This window comes from Podarcis vaucheri, assembly GCF_965113315.1.
Source record: "Podarcis vaucheri genome assembly, chromosome: 6".
NCBI classification, from domain to species: domain Eukaryota; kingdom Metazoa; phylum Chordata; class Lepidosauria; order Squamata; family Lacertidae; genus Podarcis; species Podarcis vaucheri.
The window spans coordinates 36,701,091-36,707,381 of record NC_138764.1 but is presented as its reverse complement, the minus strand read 5'-3'; positions in this window follow the sequence as shown (position 1 = coordinate 36,707,381).

The window sequence follows — 6,291 nt, the reverse complement described above, 5'->3', positions numbered from 1 at the left end:
GCAAAACGAAGCTTGCCCCGGGGACAGCGGGTCTTCTCTTTTGAAGCAAGGGGCGGCAGGGAGATCGCTTCTCCCCACCGCCCCTTGCTTCAAAAGAGGTCCGGGGGCAGCGGGAAGCGCTTCCCGCTGCCCCCGGACCTCTTTTGAAGCAAGCGGCTGCGCTTCTCTCCGCAGCCGCTTGCTTCAAAAGAGATCCCGGACCTCTTTTGAAGCAAGCGGCTGCGGGGAGATCGCTTCTCCGGACCTCTTTTGAAGCAAGGAGCGGTGGGGAGAAGCGATCTCCCGGTGCTCCGAAGCGGGGTGGGGGCGGGAACACCTTCCCCCACCGCCCCGCTTCAGAACGGTGCTCCAAAGCCGGGCGGGGGGGGCGGGAACACCTGCCCCAGCCACCCCGCTTTGGAACGCTGCTCCGAAGTGGGGTGGGGGGCGGGAACACCTGCCCCACCGCCGGGCTTCATAGCGCTGCTGCGAAGCCGGGCGGGGGGCGGGAACACCTGCCCCAGCCACCCCGCTTCGGAACGCTGCTCCGAAGCAGGGTGGGAGGGGTGGGAACACCTGCCCCACCGCCGGGCTTCGTAGCGCTGCTGCGAAGCCGGGCGGGGGGGTGGGAACACCTGCCCCAGCCACCCCGCTTCGGAACGCTGCTCCGAAGCGGGGTGGGGGGGCGGGAACACCTGCCCCACCGTGGGCTTCGTAGCGCTGCTGTGAAGCCGGGCGGGGGGGCGGGAACACCTGCCCCAGCCACCCCGCTTCGCAACGCTGCTCCGAAGCGGGGGGCGGGAACACATGCCCCACCGCCGGGCTTCGTAGCGCTGCTGCGAAGCCGGGCGGGGGGGCGAGAACACCTGCCCCAGCCACCCCGCTTCGGAACGCTGCTCCGAAGCAGGGTGGGGGGGCGGGAACACCTGCCCCACCGCCGGGCTTCGTAGAGCTGCTGCGAAGCCGGGCGGGGGGGGCGGGAACACCTTCTGAAGGTGGGCGGGGGGCAAAAGTCTTTGTCCCCCCTGCCTGCCTTCCCAGGGGCTTTTAAATCGCCCCGGACAGCGGAGAAGTCCTCCGCTGTCCCAGGGCGATTTTAAAATGCCGCCCGCCAGCATTTTAAGATCGCCCGGACAGCGGAGAAGTCCTCCGCTGTCCCGGGGTTTTTTAAAATGCTGGGGGTGGGAAGAAAAGCCCTCTCCCCCCAGCCTTCAGAAGAGGTCCGGGGACAGACTGTCCCCGGACCTGGTCTGAAGGCGGTTTCCCTAGGAACGCATTAATTGATTTTCAATGCATTCCTATGGGAAACCGTGCATCGCAAGACGAAAAAACCGCAAGACGAAGAGACTTGCGGAATGAATTAATTTCGTCTTGCGAGGCACCACTGTAAATGAAAGATAATGATATGGAATATCGGATGTGTGTTTAATGTTATTGTTCTTTTTTGCTATATTGTTGTATTGTTTTTTATGTTTTTTTCTTTTTATATATTGTAATGTATGTCCTGTTAAATTTTTTGTTGTTTTTTTCTTCTTTTTTCTGTAATTTTTAAACTTCTAATAAATATCATTTTTAAAAAATAAAATAAAAATAAAATTATTATTTGTACCCCACTCATCTGACTGGGTTGCCCTAGCCACTTTGGGCAGCTTCCAAAAACATAAAAGCAGAATAAAAACATAAACATTAAAAACTTCCCTATACAGGGCTGCCTTCAAGTGTCTTTTAAAGTTCTATAGTTATTTGTCTCCTTGACATCTGCTAGGAGGGCGTTCTGCAGGGAGAGCACCACTACCAAGAAGGCCCTCTGCCTGGTTCCCTGGAACATCACTTTTCACAGTGACGGAACTGCCAGAAAGGCCTTGGAGCTGGATGTCCATGCGGTCCATGCTGAATGATGGGGGCAGAAATGCTCTTTCAGGTATAGCACATATGGAGAGCTTATCTCAACATCAGAGGCTGATAAGAGGAATAACAAAGAAAGGTGGTTTTGACTCAGTACGGTCTTTATTTACATTGTTTATTAACAATAAGCTTGTATTTCCATCTTTTACACACGATGAATAGGTTTGGCCTAGTGGGACTATCCAGTGATGCAGCAATGGAGACCTGTGGCCATCCAGATGTTGCTGATTTGCAACTGCCATCATCTCACATCGTTGACCGTTCTGGATGGGGCTGCTGGGAGCTGGAGACCAGCAAAACATGGAGGGCAACAGGTCCCCCATTGCTACTTTAATGGCTAAAATGGAAATCTGTTAAAATTGAACTCTCCTCCCTCAATCATGCACAGAGAGACACCAGCGTAGATGCTCTCACCAGCCTTTGAGAATAGTAGTGATGATCAGCAGTGTTACCCTTCCACCTACAGCAACAGCCCAGTGATTTATAAAAACATTTCAGTATAGTTTTCTCATTCATGTGTGTATCAGTAGATGAGATAGAGATATTTTTTTGCTCTATAAGACGCACTTTTCCCCTCCTAAAAAATAAGGGGAAATGTGTGTGCGTTCTTATGGGGCGAATGGAGTCTGCGCAGCTATCCCAGAAGCCAGAACAGCAAGAGGTATTGCTGCGCAGAGATCCGTCTTGCTGTTCTGGGATTCAGAAATTTCTTCTTCTTCTTGTTTTCTTCCTCTAAAAACTAGGTGCGTCTTATGGTCTTATAGAGCGAAAAATACGGTAGATAGATATATAGATAGATAGATAGATAGATAGATAGATAGATAGAAGATAGATAGATAGATAGATAGATAGATAGATAGATAGATGATAGATAGACAAATGCTAGATAGAGATAGATGATAGATAGATGCTAGATAGATAGATGATAGATAGATATAGATATTGATAGATGATAGATGTAAAAAATTAGGATGCATATGCATCTATTCTCCCATCAAACAAAGAGCAATAAGCATAAGTACAGCTTGCTCACCTCATTGGAAGGCCACCTCACTTCCACTTTCATGATATAGGGACTAGATATTGTGCTATTAAAGATCATTTTGAACTTAGGGAACTATTCCTACACTTATGAGTTTCCCATAGGCATCAGTTTGTCCACCATCAGAACAAGATGCTGGGTTGGACAGGCCTCTGGTCTGATCCAGCAGGTTTCTTCTGAAGTTCTTATTCATGTTTTCACTGAGCATCTGTACAAACCACCACTGATTAGTTCTACCCCTGCTGCAGTAGTATTTCTTAGCTGATTACTTGTAGTCCTCCCCCTTTCCTCTCTTTGGAGTCAAGTCCTCTTCTCCTTATCCATCCTCTAATCAAGTCTAAGGAAATAATGATCTTCAATGTAGAACATGTCAGTCAAATCCCACCCACCCCCTAAGCCTGGAAATCTGGGGCAACAGATTCGGGCACCACTATGCCTGAGTAAATGTGTTCCACAATTATGCTGCTATCTGAAGGAGCGTCTCCACCCCCATCGTTCAGCCCGGACACTGAGATCCAGCACCGAGGGCCTTCTGGTGGTTCCTTCATTGCGAGAAGTGAGGCTACAGGGAACCAGACAGAGGGCCTTCTCGGTAGTGACATCCGCCCTGTGGAATGCCCTCCCATCAGATGTCAAAGAGTGTTATGTACTGAGTTGAATAGGATCCAAACTGCAGCAGTCTGATTAGTCCTAGAACAATAGGATCCAAATTGCAGCAGTCTGATTGGTCCTAGAACAATAGGATTCAGAATGCAGCAGTCTGATTGGTCCAAGAACAATGCAGCAGTATGATTGGTTGGCAGGAACCACCCAATCATGCTCCAGATATAAGTGAATCCATAACCTGATTGGCTTACAGCAGAATTAACCAATCATGTGCAGCCCATTGTGTAAATAATGTATATAAAGCAGATACTTTGAGGGGACTTTCATTCATTCCTCCTCACCACTATGAGCTGAATAAAGAGCATGAAATCACTTTGCGACTCTGAGTATATTTCAAAGAGATAAACAATTACCTGACATTCAGAAGACATCTGAAGGCAGCTCTGTTCAGGGAAGTTTTTAATATGTAACGCTGTACTGTTTTTAACACTTGATTGAGAGCCGCTCAGAGTGGCTGGGGAAACTTAGCCAGATGGGCGGGGTATAAATAATAAATTATTATTATTATTATTATTATTATTATTATTATTATTATCTGTACAAGTCTTTGGATTGTGGAGACTGACTATGGGTAGGGGTTAGCTTGCATGGCAAAGAAGAAGAAAAATACAACTCTGCTCCCTCTTCCAGACCACAGACTGGAGAATAGTATTCTGGGGCAGCTGAGTATCTCTGAATTAAATATGTGATCTTGGTGGGATCCAGAGTAACCTGTTAAAAATCTAGAATGCAGACCTCACTGTGGTTTTCTGCACTGACTTCAATCAAGCTAACAACTTGTTGACTCGGTTTCTAAACCATCTAATGAGTGTCATGCAGCAGAGTTCTTATAGATGTGTGTGTAAATCTCACTGAGGTCAATGGAACATATTCCATTCATGGAATCATAGAATTGTAGAGTTGGAAGGGAGTCCAAACCATGTCAGGATAGGATTGCAGCATTCAGCATCTAGAGATACTTTGAAGCTTACACCTGTGCTTTGTAAATGTGGTGCCAAGTGATGAGGCTTGGTTTAATAATTGCAGTAGTATCGCCTGATTTCTCATATTTAAGAGGTTTTCCACACCCAAAAGGGATGAGGAAGTTTTACTGAACTCAGTAGAAGTCTTTTTTTTTGTACTTTTTCATTTTAGCTGGTTCAGGGTAGCATGTCGATGCTGTGCTTTAATTTTGGTGGAATTAGGAGAACATCTTTTATTGTTCATTGTGTGGTCTTAAAAACATAAGAATGTTTCTAGGGTAGGGTTGGCAGGGTTGACATTGATTTATATTTCTTTTTTTCTTTTGGAAGAAAAGGGGTGGAGGGGGGGAGATGGGTGGGGTTGGGTGGCAATGTTTCTATTTTGCTTAATGTATGTAGGGTTTGGTGTCAGTGTTACTCGTGGCAGTTCTCCGCTGTTCACATGTGTACCTTTGGTGATGAAAGAGGTTGGTGTTGGCCTAGGGGGTGGTTGTTTGTTTGTGATTGGCTTTGTTTTTGTGTGTGAGTGGGGTGGGTGGGTGTTTTGAATCAGGTTAGCCATATTGATTTATATGCTGTTGGTGGATTATTGTCATTGTCTTGTTGTCATTGGGCTGTGTACGTGATAAAGGGGAGCCATACCAGGGTAAAGGCGTCTTCTTCTGTCTGTCCCCGTGTCAGTTTCAGTTTATTGGTTAATTTTTCTAGTAGGGCTGTTTCCCATGCTATTTGGTACCATTGGTCCATGCTTACTCCTGACAGGTCTCTCCAGTGTCTGGTTATGGTATTTCTGGTTGCTGAAAGTAGGTGGGTTATGAGTGCTTTGTGGTGTAAATGGGCATTGTTGTCTTGGAAGATGTTTAGTAGGGCCAATTCTGGGGTGATATATAATACTTGCTTAGTTATTTTACATATTTCTCTTATGGCTGTTGTCCAGAATAGTTGGATTTTGGGGCACTCCCACCACACGTGGAGGGATGTGCCTGTGGAGGTGACCCTCTCCAGCATTTTGGTGAGGTTCCTGGGCATATTAGCACTAGTTTTCTTGGTGTTAGGTACCACCTGTAGGTGAGTTTCAGAGTGGGTTCTTTTCTTTTCGTTGATATGGATTTAAAGGGGGGTTTAGACCACATTCTGGTCCATTGAGTGGGGTTAATCTCATAGCCTATGTCATTCTCCCATTGTTTTTTGATTGTGTCTAGGGGGGTTGTGGGATTTTGGAGTAGTATTTTGTATATTGCAGAAACCATCCCTTTACCGTTTCCCTTTGTTGTTAGGAGGAGGTTTTTGAAGGTTGTCAGGGGCCGAGTTGCTGCTGATTTTACTGTTGGGTTGTTTAAGAGGGCATGTAGTTGGTGTTGTGTTAACCAGGGCATTTGGGTGTCTTCTAGTTTGTCTTGTATTTCTTGTGTTGACAAAGGTTTGTTATTTTTATAAAAGTCTATTAGGTGATATAAGCCTTTGGTTTGCCAATTTTTTATCTAGAGGTCTTGTGCTGCATGGTGGAATAATGGGTAGTACGCCAGGGGGGTTAGTGGGGTTGGGGATAGTTTGCCTATTTCTGTCTTCCATGCTTTGAGCATGGTCTGTGTGTACCTGTTAAGTGTTGTGGGAATTTTGATTTATATTTCTTATGTGAATAAATACACAAAACGTGTAACTGCATCATTACACATGTTTACAGGCCCACAGATAATTATGGCACAGTTTGGGGTGCTAATCTTACTTCCAAACAAA